Raw genomic sequence first — 14,794 nt, forward strand, 5'->3', positions numbered from 1 at the left:
AAGATTACTATCTAGAAAGCGAAAAGACAACTCACAATAGAAGAAAATACAGTTGACCCTTGAACAACTGTGGTTTGAACTTTAGGGGTCCTCTTAAATTTGGAATTTTTTTTTTTTTTGGATAAATACATACTACACTACTACCTGACCCACGGTTGGTCCAATCTGCAGGTACAAGGGCTAATTATGAAGTTACACAAGGATTTTCAACTGTACAGGGGTTGGGCACCCCTAGTCCCTACATTTTTCAAGGGTCAACTGTATTTGCAAATCATATATTTGCAAATAATATATCTGATAAGAGACTTACATCTGGAAAATGTAAAATACTATTGCAATTGAAAAATAACAACAAAAAAACCCAACCTAAAAATGGGCAACAGACTTGAACAGACATTTCTCTAAAAGATACAAAAAAAGACAATAAGCAATGAACATAAACAGATGCTTCACATCATTTAGTCATCAGAGAAATGCAAATCAAAACCAAAATGAGGTAACACCTCACACACACCAGGATGGCTATTATCAAAAGAAATAACGCGTGTTGGTAAGAATGTGAGCAAATTGAAACTCTCATACAATGGCAATGGGATTGTAAAATGGTACAACTGCTTTGGAAAAATAGTCTGGCAGTTCCACAACATGCTAAATATTAAGCATTAAATTTAATCTTTCCTCTCTTTTGTAATGTATACATGTAAAGCTATAAATTGCCCTCTAAGCGCTGCTTTAGCTGCACCTCACATTTTAATGTGTCCTATTTTTCAGTTTTATTGAAATATTTTCTAATTTCCATTGTGATTTCTTCTTTCATCTGTGAGTTATTTCAAAGTATATTTCTTTAAAAGGTAGTAACACACAACTATGTGAATAAGCTCTTTAAAATATATATATATAAAGTCGATTTCATTAATAAAAAAGTCAGGCAGTGTAGATTTACAAGTCACTAATATTGCAGATTTTAGGCCCAACGAAGACGTCCACTTGAAAAAATAAATTAGCACCCTAAGACCTAATTTCTCAAATTGTAACCTTATTTGAATAGGGGTCTTTGCAGAGATAATAAAGTTAAAATAGGTCATTAGGGTGGGTCCTAATTCCATATGATGAGTGCACTTATTAAAAGGGAAAAATCTGGATACAGACACATACACATCAGAACACTGTGTGGTAAATGGAGTTAGTCAGTCACAAGCCATAACTAGGAGAGAAATATGGAACAGATCCCTCCTTAGCTTCATCAGTGAGGGCATGGCCCTCTCAACACCTCAATTTCAGACTTCTAACTGCCAGAAACGTAAGACAATACATTTCTGTTGTTTAAGAAAAAAATTTTTCTTTTTCAAGCAGTGTGATTTACCACATAGAAGGTAAAAATAAACAACAGATCATCTCAACACAGGATATTCATTCTACAAAATTCAAAACTGAGTCATAATTAAGCTCTCAGAAATCTAATAGAAGTAAACAACTCAAATCTAATACAGGTTATCTACAAAAGAAAATTGCAAATATCATACTTAATGGTAAAATAAGATCAGAACTAAGATAAGGATGTTCTCTATCAATGTTTCTGTGTTAACATCTGGCCAGTACAGATTTGGTCCTAGAAAATGACAATGTTGCCACTCTATGGTGGAATAAAACAAACATCCTATTAAGGACTAAGATATACAGGAATCATGAATGTTGCTTTTAAATGGATATTCACTTAATATCACCATTACCAGTACGAATGATGCTAGGATATACTTGCTTGGAGAAGGGAAAAAAGCAGCTCTGAAATCTAGGAACTTAAGGTTCAAAGCTCAGTGTTATTATAAACTGATCTGATGCTTATAGCTAAGCCATGTTGGACATAAAACAACCTCAGCATTTGAATTAGACAAGGTCACTGTGCAACCCAGCAACCCATAAATTACTAATTATCTCCTCCTCTGACTTAATAAGTGATGGTTACACTTTTTTTTTTAATCACTTGTAGTTTTATCCTCACTGTAGTTTGTCTTCCTTATAGATAACAGTTACTGAGATAGTTACTGAGCACAGAATTGCTCCCCCGCCCCTTTCTGATAGTACCTAATCCAGAGCAAGGCTCTCCTGCCTCAAATCCTCCCCGCAAAACCCAATCTATACTATAAATAAACCCTTTACCAGGTTTTTTTCTAATATCCTCCTACTGATATGCCTCAGTTTCCCCTGTGGGGAGCATTCCTCTCACTGCAACAAATAATAATCCCAACTTTTCAATTACAGGTATGTTCCTGACATTCCATTTAGCTGAAAAGCACAAAACTATGGCCCAGCCTATTTGCTGGAGGCCAATAAAGCTTGAGAACCAACCATTTTGTCACAGTTCTTCTAGATTGCAGTATAAAATCTGCATTCATACTCTCACTGTAAGCCAACTATTTATATTTCTTAGTCTTCCTAAGTTTTTAAGTTATAGAGCTGAGTAAAACTATTTACAAAAATTACCTTAATATGAGAAGAAATGTCAAAGCAAAATTATCATAGCACTATTTTTAAGGATTATTAAATGCAGCTAAAATTTAAACTTCAAAATTTTTCCCACCTACAATCCATTTTAAACTCACACTTACTGAAAAATGTTCTGCAAAGAAGATACAATGCAAGTTTTGTAGACATTTTCCTTGCTGACTCCAAACATAAAAATGATTAAATTTATAGTACTAGGAGTGTGGTTACCCTTTAAATATTTTCAACTACTGAACTGCAATTCTTATGGACTTTGACATTGTAACAGCCATATTTCTCAGCTGTTATATACATAACTGGTCGCTGTTGCCAGATGCATTAAAAACAAACATTCCTCTTTTTTAAAAAGCCTATTTTCATAATCTTTAGTAATTCCAGTAAGAACATGAATTCTGCCAACAGAAACATGTGCTTGATTTCTAACTCTCCCATGCACTTACTATGTGACACAGGGCAAGTTACCTAGCATTTCAATGTTTAATATCAGCCACCTTAAAAAGGGAATATCAGTACCCGACACAGAGGTTGCAGTAATGATTATGAGATTCTATACATTAAGTGTTTGGAAGGCAGTTAGCACTCAACAAATGTTACTGTAATTGTGTATGTATATTCAGGATGTTTTTAGGCATACAGAATCTGAAACAAGTTTTTCTTAAATATTTTTGGTAGTTTGTATATGCATTAGAAAATCTAACATGCAAACATCACCTTCAATGTTAACTGCCACCAAGTAACATTTAATAAATGTTATCAAAGCAAGCTGGTTTTATCAACAAAATTGCCATCAATACAGTACAATAAAAGACTATACAAAGAATTACAGAATAACTACCATCTATACCCACAAGGGCACACACTACAGCCATTTACAAGATCTTTTAAGGGTTCTAAGTAAATATAATGAATAAGAAAATCAAGAAGGAAGTAGCATGAACAACCAGTTCAAACTAATTCAGCCATATCTATGCAAACCAATCAGCAGTAAGTTTTTTAAAATCTATTTTTAATAAATAATGTATATTTAAGGAAGACACAGGAGAGAAGGGTGTGTTACCTGCAAACAAGTCTCCATTACTATATGACCGGAACAAAACATTTCTAAAGATCATTTTAAATATCGTCATCTGGAACTGACATGTCATTCACAAAACTATACTACAAAAGAAATACTACTTTTTTAGGCGGCAACACTACAGTCATGAAGCTCTCACAGGACTGTAATTTATTTTCATAGGACAAGCACTTATATTTTACAGCAGAAAGTGTCTGCCATACCTAGAAGTAAACGTGTAAAAGGTAATGAACTACTTTTTCCTGAAAACATTTTTCATAAGGAAGATAGTAAGACAAAAATGTTTTAAGTCCTTACTTTAATGTTCAGATTCAAGAACTCTAGGGAAATATCATCACTTAAAAAAAAAATCTTTTTCTACAGCATTAACAAGAATTTCACCTTTACTAAAGGAATTTGTATTTAAATAACCAAGAAGGGTGTGTTACCTGCAAATAAGTCTCTATGGCTTGGAATTTTTTTTTTTTTTTCAAATTTTGGGTAAATTATTTTTAAGGAAAGCCCAATAAGCCTCTTCTTCTTTAAGTGAAACCATTATTTTCTTCTCTGCTTCATCCCCCTCTACCCATTCCTTTCACACTCTTCTTTCTAGCAAAGAGATTATAGCTATGAAACAACAAAGAGAAGTATTACCAAAAGCTGTAATGTCTTAGCCTACAATCTGCCTGCTCAAAAAGCTCAAGAATTTAAGTGGCTGTTCAAGAGCTGCTCACAAACTCAGCCAATCAGCAGCCAGCATTCTGATTCCTGCCCAGCAACAGGAGACAGACAATAAGGTCAGAAAAACATAGTTAAAACCTGGATTCACAACACTTCAGTGAGGTTCTTTGTCTGATAAAAGTAATCTAGAACATAATTGCATAAAATTCTAAACCTATAATATGCACAAAATATACCACATAAATAAAATAGGATAAAAGGTGTAAATCTTATTTATCTTCATTTAAAGAATGTTTCCAGAAATATAAATCCATGCCCTACCTGGGGAATGAGTCAAATATGGACAATACATAACAAGAACATACATCTCTACACAATGAGTTAGAATCTGCAAAATTCAACTGTAAATTTCTTTTTAAAATTCCATAGTCCTTAACGTATATAAAACATTTATACTAAAAATCCAGCAAAATCTTAAATCCAAATAACTACCAAGATTATTTTCAAACCCATCTATTCTTATCATTATAGATGTTCAATTCCAAAAGTTAATTGTATTCTGGACCCAAAGGTTAACTATGGATAGCATTATCAGTGTTTTGTTGTCTACTGCACTGAACTGACTTAGTTTGATTCATTTAATGAAATTAAAATGTGATTCTTGATATCCTGTATTAAGTGTTATAAGTACAGTTACTATATTCTTTTCACCTTAACTGCCTTTGGCAGCAGGTTACAAAAAGGTTATGAGCTCTCCCCTTTTGAAGAAATAAAGCAAATATATATACTACATAATAAATATTCATTGAAACTGAAGCGAAATTTTTTCTATATGACATCATTCTAGTCCTTTAAATACAAAATTATAAAATAAAAATAGGAAATCTGTCATCAGAATATTTTTTCTCAAATTCACTATGAGATTTTTAGTAGTTAAGTTTTTAAAATAAACTTCATTTTTTCCTCCTTCAATTACAGATGAACCTTGTAATTTTTCAAACATACCCAAGAGGGAGCTTGCTGCAGCCATACTCTTAAGTTTATATAATCTCACCATAGAAAAAATAAATCAGCAGCTGCTTGAATGCTTCAGTCTTGTGAGAGAACTGAAATTTACTGTCTGATTGGCTGAAAGCCATAGCTGCCTACACCAATCAGACATCAGCATCACAAACCTTGCCCGGCAACAAGGGAAGCAGATGAGGGCAAGTGCTCTACCAAGAATCCAAACGGTGTAAAATTAAAGGTGAACGATGAAATTGATATATATTTGTAACATACCCCCAGATTCTTATTTCAATAACAGGCCCATAGAAGGGTTTTCCTGATTAAAAAAACAGGGATCTACACTACTGCTTTCCAAGAACTGCTTCAACTAACAAAACAACAGGAAGTACCAAAACTATTGGGTCAAAGCGCACAGACACATACACAAACACTATATTAATTCAAAGTATGGATATGTGATGAAGTCTATTTAAAAATAAAATTTTAGCAAAAACTTGCAAAATGCTAAGCAAAGCCATTTAAGTGGACTTGACACTTCTATCTTTGACACAGGTACTCCAATTAAATTCATGCTTTTAACTGATAGTACTATAACATTATTCTGAATAATGGGATGCTGAAAATAATTTTTATTTAGATTTGAGTTTATGTTAAATGGATTAAATAAACATTAGTCAGTAGGCTTGACTAATGATGGCTTGCTCTTAAATAATCACTTTATGCTGAGGATTCCTAGCCTCTGTAGAAATGCAACTCAGCTACTGTGCTAAGAATTTCATTCTCGATTTGAGAACCGTGTGATTTTACTCTGCACTCCTAAATTTTACTTGAGAATTCTGCAATAGTTCTGGAAATAAAATCATAAAGAATAATCACTCCGCTGCACAGTAAATGTTAATAATCTGCATACTGTTTACTGTTCGTTAGTGAAGACTGGTGAAACTGTGAGTGAAATGATTCATCCTCTTGATATTTATCTGTGCAGATTTAATATAGTTTCTAAATTTTTATCTTAAATACTAGATATCTTGTCAACTTTGTCAATAACTATTTTTCTAAAACTGTAGTAAAACATAATCACTACTCCTATTAAAACTTCCACAAGGATTTTCATCTTGTTTCCAAACTTCTCTTTAAGTCACTCACAAAGCACTGGCAATATTTACTTGAGAATCCAGAATCCCAATTCTTCAATTCTACTATGCGATGGTTCTTCCCTCAATTGCAGAAAAACACTACTACTTTAAAAAATAAAAGGAAACATTAACTGGTGGAAATCTGTTCCTTATCTAATACTCACGAGTTCGGTATGGTTTTAAGCGCTCATAATATTTGATGCAACAAATAACCTCTTCTGCCTCTCAGCAACCTCACGATATCAGCTGAGATATCAAAACATATAATGGGATATCCCTTAACTAAATATTTAAAAGTAATCAGCAACAAAGGAAACAGGAAGTTTGCTTTACCAACAATCCCTTAGACAAATAGACAAAGCAAGAGCAAATCAATATTGATTAATAAGCACATCAAACCAGAACAGTCACTACAGTCTAATTTGTTGCATTCACTGATGTATTTTGAAGAATACTAGTCTACATGAAAAAATGCAAACGCAATGTATCTTAAAATCACTTCTTCCAGTGTATTTCGGGGATCATTCTGTTATATACGCAAAGTCAAATTAACTGACCTGATTCAACAAACTCAATTATAGAACACACTTATTAAATTACATCCCCTCAGAAAATTAGCCAGTTACCCATCAGGGCCCACTAGCTTATCCAACTCATCAAACTCCACCAGCACCTAGGCAGCAATGAGCAAAGTTACAGACAGTTATGTATTTTATTTCCTCAAGAATTTAAGAACCACTTGTCCAAAAATTTTCACACTTTACTTGGATGAATTTAAAACACCCAGAATGATTTAGGAGGGCAAGTTGAAAGATGTAAATCCTTCAAATGATAGGAAACAGTGCTTACTTTTCTTATCAACTCAATCTAAGGAGAAAGGACTGAGAGCTTACTTTGTGTCAGTCAGCTTTCACTAGGTAATAAAGCAGTACGAAAAAAAAAAATGTTTTTTTACTGGCTAATAACTAACAATCTTCTTCATTCTAGGTCATCAGCTGAAGAAGCAGCATGTGCTTCCCCAGCCCCCACAATTCCAGGCCTTGTGGAATAGAGAAAAGCCCATAATGACAGAGAAAAAAAAAAGCCCACAATGACAGAACCATACAATATACAATGGATTTTAAAGCTTTTTCTTAGACACAGTATACACCACTTTCACTCACAGCCCAAGTTAAGAGGGTAGAGAGAAAAAAGCTCTCATGGGGAAACATTTCATGTCACATATCAAAACGCAGGGATATGTAATCTTACCAGAACAAGAATAACAGTGAACTATATAATTTACTCATTGGAGTAGGAAATGGCAATCCACTCCAGTATTCTTGCCTGGAAAATCCCATAGACAGAGGAGCCTGGCAGGCTACAGTACATGGGGTTGCAAGGAGTCAGACACAACTGAGCATGCATGCACATATAATCTACCACAACTCAAAAATACATAATTATAAAAGCTTGACAAAACAAAGATTTCTAAGCTAACAAAACCAAATCTACTCTGTGTTCCAACATTAGCATAATGGTTGTCACAGGATAAATCACCCAAACTCTCCTGATTTCACGTCACTCAACTGTAAAACTGAGGAGGTTAGACTAGATGCTTGCTAAGTTTGATTCTAGCTCAAATTTTGAATTATTTTACTAAAGTCTAGGTATACTGATGTTCTTTTACAATTAATTTTTCATTATTAAATACAGAGAACATGCAGCAAGATATAAACTCTAATATAATGAACATATGTGTACCCATCATCCAGATAAGAAATTAAAAACAAAGCCTTCTGTATAACACTATCAGCATGCTACTCCTTCCCCATCCCAACTCCTTAACTCAAAGATAAGCATAATCTTGAATCTGATGTTTATTATTCCCAGGTATGTCTTATACTTTTTTTCTATATTCTAAATTCCCCATTTTATTAATGAAACAACCCACCTTAAAGGGATAAAGAAACTGACAATTATCAAGGGGTAATTATATGTCAGACCCTATACCAAGGCATATTTTTTCCCATTTAAGTGACAAGTTATACAAGTTCAACTTTACATCTGAATTAATACATCAATAGCCATGCTGCTGTCATTCATTACATGGATAATAATTAAATTAAATAATTAAAGCAAAAAGACACTTGATTCAGCATGAAATTGCTCTCTTTGCATATGTACACTTCTTATGCATTTCATCCTTTAAATTTTGCAACCATGGGGGTGTTCTAGTGTTCAAAACAATAAGCAATAAACTATACTGTACTTGCTGCTTTTTTCTTCTCTCTTTGAAAATGGAAAAGTCATTTAATATAACTGCTAAGGCCTATTCACACAGTGAATGAGTTCTGACTGTACACTCTCAATTTCATCAGCCTACAGACGGGTTCACGTATTAGCTCCAACCAAGAAGCTCTTAAACATCCAAGTATTTTTTTAAAAGTAACTTTTCATTAAGTCATCCAAGCAAGTAACAATAGAACTAGCTCAACAAACCACAGGGAATTTCCTCAATCTGATAAAGAGCATCTAGGAAAAACCCACAGCTAACATACTTAATGGTCAAAGACAGAAAGCTTTCACCCTAAGATCAGAAACAAGACAAAATGTCTGCTCTTACTACTTCTATTAGGCACTGACTAGAGGTTCTAGCCAGAATAATTAGGCAAGAAAATGAAATAAAGGTCATGCACCTTGAAAGGAAAAAAGTGAAACTATCTCAATTTGCAGATGATAAAATGCTATGTATAGAAAATCCTAAGAAATCCATTAAAAATTTTATTAGAACCAGTAAATGAGTCTAGAAGGTTGCAAGATATAAAATCAATATATTAAAAAAATAATAAAAAACACTTGCAAAAAACAATTTCAGAATGAAATTTAGAAAATAGTTCCATTTATAACAGCATAAAAAGTAAATTTAACAAAAAGTACAAAACCAATACTCTAAAAAATTACGAAGTGTTGAAGAAATTAAAGATCTAAATAAACATAAGGATACCTTATACTCTTGAACCAGAAGTCTTAATATTGTCACTACTCTCAAAATTGATCGACTGATTCAAGGCAAAGCCCTATCAAAATCGCAACTATCTTCTTTGCAGAAACTGACAAGCTGATTCTAAAAGTCATATGGAAATGCGAGAAACTCCAAATAGTCAATATTGGGGGGGTGGGGGAGAGGGAGACAGTGAAAGACTCACACTTCACATTTTCAAAACTTACTATAAAGCTACAGTAATCTTTACAGTGTGGTACTACTAGGGCTTCCCAGGTGGTTCAGTGGTAAAGAATCCACCTGCCAATGCAGGAGATGCAGGTTTGATCCCTAGGTTGGGAAGATCCCCTGGAGGAGATGGCAACCTACTCCAGTATTCTTGACTGGAAAATCCCGTGGACAGGGGAACCTGGTGGGCTACAGTCCATGGGGTTGCAATGAGTAGGACACAACTTAGCAACTGAGCACGCACTACTAGCAAAAGGACAGACACAGAGAGCAATGGAATAGAACAGTCAAAAAATATACCCTCACATTTATGGTTAAATAATTTTTGACAAGAGTGCTAAGACCATTCAATAAGGAACAGTGTTTTCAACAGACAGATAGTGCAGAAATAACTGAATAGCCACATGCAAAATAATGACTTTGGACCCCTATTTCATACCATAAATAAAGACTGACTCCAAATGGGTCACAGACCTAAATCTAACAGCTAAAATTTTTTAATCTTAAAAGAAAACAGATATAAATCTACATGACCTTAGAATAGTCAATGATTTCCTACATATGACCCAAGAGATCAACAAAAGAAAAAAAACTGGACCTCATAAAAATTAAAAATTTTTGTGCTGCAAAGGTCACCATCAAGATAGTGAAAAGATAACTCATACAATGGGAAATATGTGTAAATAATATACCTGAAAAGAGACTTGTATCTATTAAAATATATAAAAACTGCTATGACTCAATAATAAGAAAACAACCCAATTTAAAAATGAGCGAAAGACTTGAATAGATATTTCTCCAAAGATAAGCCAATAAGCAACAAACATAAAAAGATGCTCAACATCATTAGTCATTAGAGAAATGAATATCAAAACCATAATTAACACTTCACACACAACACGATGGTTATAACCAAAGCAGAAAATAACAAGTGTAGCAAAAGATGGAGAGAAATTGGAATCCTCATATAGCTCATGGGGCTGTCAAGTGGAGGAGGTGCTTTGGAAAAGAGGCTGGCACTTCTTCAACAGTGCTGCTATAAAAATCTAGCAATTCTACTCCTAGGTATACATATCCACAAGAAATAAAATCACGTCCATGCAAACACTTGTACACAAATACTCATAGAAGCACCTCTCATAACTTCCTAAAAGTGTCTATTCATAACAGCCATAATAACAGATGTCCAGCAACTGATAAATAAAATGTGGTATATCCATTAAAATGGAATATTATCTGGCTATATAAAGGAATGAAGTACTGACAAATGTTACTTCATGAATAAACCTTGAAAACATGCTGAGTGACACAAGCCCATCACAAAAGGCCACATTCTATTTATATGAAATGTCCAGAATAGGCAAATCTATAAAGACAGAAAGCAGATAAGTAGCTGACTAGGACTGGGGGTTGGGGAAGAAATGAGGCTCCTGACGGATACAAGATTTCTTTATAATATAATAAAAAATGTTCTAAAATTAATTGTAGTGATGGTTATACAACTGTGTGAATGTTTTAAAAAACCAATGAGTTGTATACTTTAAACATTCAGAATGTATGGCATGTGAATTACATCTCAGTAAGCCTGTGATTTTTTTTTTTTAAACCGCAAAACTAGAGTTGAATACTTTTTCATTTGTTTTCAACCTATAACTTTTACTGGGTCACACTTTCAACATAGACAAAGCAACAAAAACAAAAAGAACTGAGTATTGGTTCCCACTTTAGGGAATTAACACTTCTAGGTCAACAAGTATACCTGTAATTACACTAGTATACTTCTATAAAAGGCAATATGTAGAAAAAAACAGCAACCTTGTTCTCCATGTGTTCCTCTCAGATAAGCCAATTACTTTTTTCCCCCTGTCCTAAATGGGACATAATTGTATAGTATGTTTATCTCACAGGATGTAATAATGGGCATGAGATACTCATATAAGATAAAAGAACAAAACAAATTTTACCAACAAGAAAACAATACTGAGCATGGTGCAAATGGACACTCCAGGTACATATATGAATCAAGTATTCTATACACAGAAAATGCAATCAACTGTCTTTTCCAAAAGGACTAGGGAGTCTTAAGTGAAACTTAGGAGCATTCTCTTTTACTATAAACTGACACTATAACCAAGAGGCCTTACATGTAATTAATGATAAACTTGCTTATAAACAAGGTTTATTTACTGAACTTTCTGGAGTTACATAATGCTTTGTCACAGTTTATCACTGCTGTCTTTATTCAATATGAAGTGTCTTGCCACTGTATTTACCAGTATGTTACATGTATCTTTCTAGAAATAATTATTAGGGGAGGTAATGTGGGGAATGAGTGAAACAGGTGAAGGGGATCAGGAGGTACAAACTACCAGTTATAAAATAAATAAGTCACAGGGAAGGAATGTCACAGCACAGAGAATACAGTCAGTAAAACTGTAATAACTTTGTATGGTATGTTACCTATAATAATATTGAATCACGTTTTATACCTGAAACTAATGTAAAACCGTAAGTCAACTATACTTCAATTTTAAAAATAAATAATTATTATAAATGGACTATAATATCTACATTTATGTATATTTTATGAAATACTATGGCACATCTCATCATGTATTTAATATAAGATTAATACATTTTAAATGCCCAAGTTTTGCTGTCAGAAAACATCTTAAAAATATGCTGGTATCACTATGACGTACTTCACAGGTCATTTAACAAAAGAATAAAAAATAAAGTAAATATCCTGGAATAATATTAATGAGCTACACAGTGTCTGAAATATAGTATACATTTAGTGAACACCAACTAAAAGAATGATGGGCTATATACATACAACTGAAATAAAAAATGCTTCTTAAGCGAAACAATGAAATTATTTTATAGAGCAAAGGTAGTAATCTAGAATATCTCTGACAGAATTAGACACTAACATGCTGGGATGTTCACATATAGCAGGTATACACAGAAGTCAACCTTCCTCTGAGAAGTCAGGATGTTTATTTACTAACAAAAAGTAACATATACCCACTCACACAAAATGCTGCCTCTAACAAGGTTCAATACAGAGCTCCATTAAAATTAACCTAATCTGACTCAAGAGGCATTTTTCAAGGCTTATAAAACTGGTTTAATTAGTTGATTTCACATTTCAAAAAATAAAATACCATTTTGAAAAAAATCTACTTTTGCTTATTATTACATAACGATGAAAATCCTCTTTAGAATAATAAACATACCCCAAAGGAAAACCCCTGCAGCCATCTTATCAGTTCTCTCACTGCAACAGAAATTGAACTACAATTTGCATAGTCACTGTGGTTGGCTAAAGAAAGCAGGTTCATGTAACCAATCAGAAAACTAGAAAGTGGGCAATCCTAAGAGGAGAAATTTTTAATCTTCCTAGCAACAGCCTAAAAATAGAAACAATATGCTAGTATGAATCCCAGAATAGATGTGAATATAAGAGGAAAACCACCATCAAAAACACTTTATTTTCCTGGGGAAATGATGTACCTTGCATTTCATCATCTAGAATATTAACTTGGAAATTTTTCTTATTAAGTGGCAATTAAAGAAAAATGAATTCTAAGCTAAATTAATGGACCAATTTCAAGTTACATGCCATTGTCCATACCATTTTACCTATATATGTACACATGTATATATGTACATATATATTTAAGTGTTCTTTTTTCAGGAGAAAAAGTTAACACTTTAATCATAGTTCTTACATCTCTAAACCTCTAAAATCTGTCAAAATCTGAATAGCGCTGCATTTTTTTCCTAACACTTTTCCCCGCAATCATTTGAGAATCTTACTTAAGGGTAAAAGATTTTACTGTTTATTAAAAATACAAAGTTTAAATATTAATCAAAGCAGATCTCTAAACAGGTGGGGATTAGGCCTTATTTATTTTTGACACAAACTTGTTCCAACATATAGTGCTTTCCACACAGTCAACATTCAATAACTGTTTTCTCAATCAAACTAAAACAATTCCTGAGGAAAACAAACAATCTTCTTATTCATGTCAAGTAAAAGTTAAACATATAAATATGTAATCTTTACAATACCGCTATGTTCAGTTTTTCAGTTTTGTCTAATGTGGGATAATATTAAAGTTAACAACACATTCTGTCACCCAAATAAAAGAATGTTTGTCATCATTCTAACTTCCCAACCTAATTATGCTTCAGTCTCTCTCAGTATTAGTTGCTCAGTGGTGTCCAACTCTTTGCGACCCCATGGACTGTAGCCCACCAGGTTTCTCTGTCCATGGAATTCTTCAGGCAAGAATACTGGAATGGGCTGCTGTTTCCTTCTCCAAGGGATCTTCCTGACTTAGGAATCAAACCCGGGTCTCCTACACTGCAGGCAGATTCTTTACCATCTGAGCCACCAGGGAAGCCCCAAGTATCCTTAGTATGCATGCTTGTATGTATATAACACATTTACTCTGGAGAATCATAAAGATGCGAAGCAATGTGAAGTCTAATGTAATTAACTATGAAGCTCATGGGCTACTGAAGAATACCAAAATTAAAAATAACTAAATAAAAGGAAAATAAAGAGAAAAGGTAAAAGGGGAAAAAATCTTTTTTTAATTTCAAGAATTTAAATTATAGCTCCTGAAATGAAAGGTTTGTTACAATCAAATCATATTAAAACAAATGTGGCTTATCAAAGTTCATGTTTTAAATATCTCAAACCCTCCATTATGTTTTAATAAAGTGGTAAATTAACTTTAAAATGTTTTCTTTTGTCAAAAAAGGAACTTATGTATTTGATACTAGGAAAGTCTAAACACTTCATTATGAAAATTACATGTAAAAGACTTATTTTAATAAAGCTTATAAACAATGTGTTTAAGACATAAAAATGCAGAAGAGTTTTAAGTAACAAAAAGAGCTCCAGTGAAGGATGAAAATACATCAAAAAAAGCAATCCATTGGTAGTATATCCTTTTAAGGATAGCTAGATTTTAAAATTAAGTTTAACCAAGCCTTTAAAAACATAAATATTATTTTAAGCAGTGGTCTGAATGAAAAGTAACTTAGCTTATTGTTTTACTTATTTTTCTTAATGTTGTATTCACGTGTGACTTGGATATTCAGATCTAACTTAGAACTGTATCCACATCTTTAAGATAATTTGAATCTTAAATGTAAATTCATCTTGTTTACTTACCTGAACAAACT

General features: G+C 33.1%; 1 protein-coding gene across 8 annotated transcripts in view; it reads right to left on the minus strand.

The window, feature by feature from the left end:
* Nucleotides 1-14,794, minus strand: part of ATF7IP (activating transcription factor 7 interacting protein) — a 110,401-nt gene that overhangs the window by 59,142 nt on the left and 36,465 nt on the right. The gene's annotated exons all lie outside the window — the stretch shown is intronic.

Source organism: Giraffa tippelskirchi, chromosome 4, assembly GCF_054371585.1.
Source record: "Giraffa tippelskirchi isolate mGirTip1 chromosome 4, T2T-mGirTip1v1.2.pri, whole genome shotgun sequence".
Classification (NCBI taxonomy): Eukaryota; Metazoa; Chordata; class Mammalia; order Artiodactyla; family Giraffidae; genus Giraffa; species Giraffa tippelskirchi.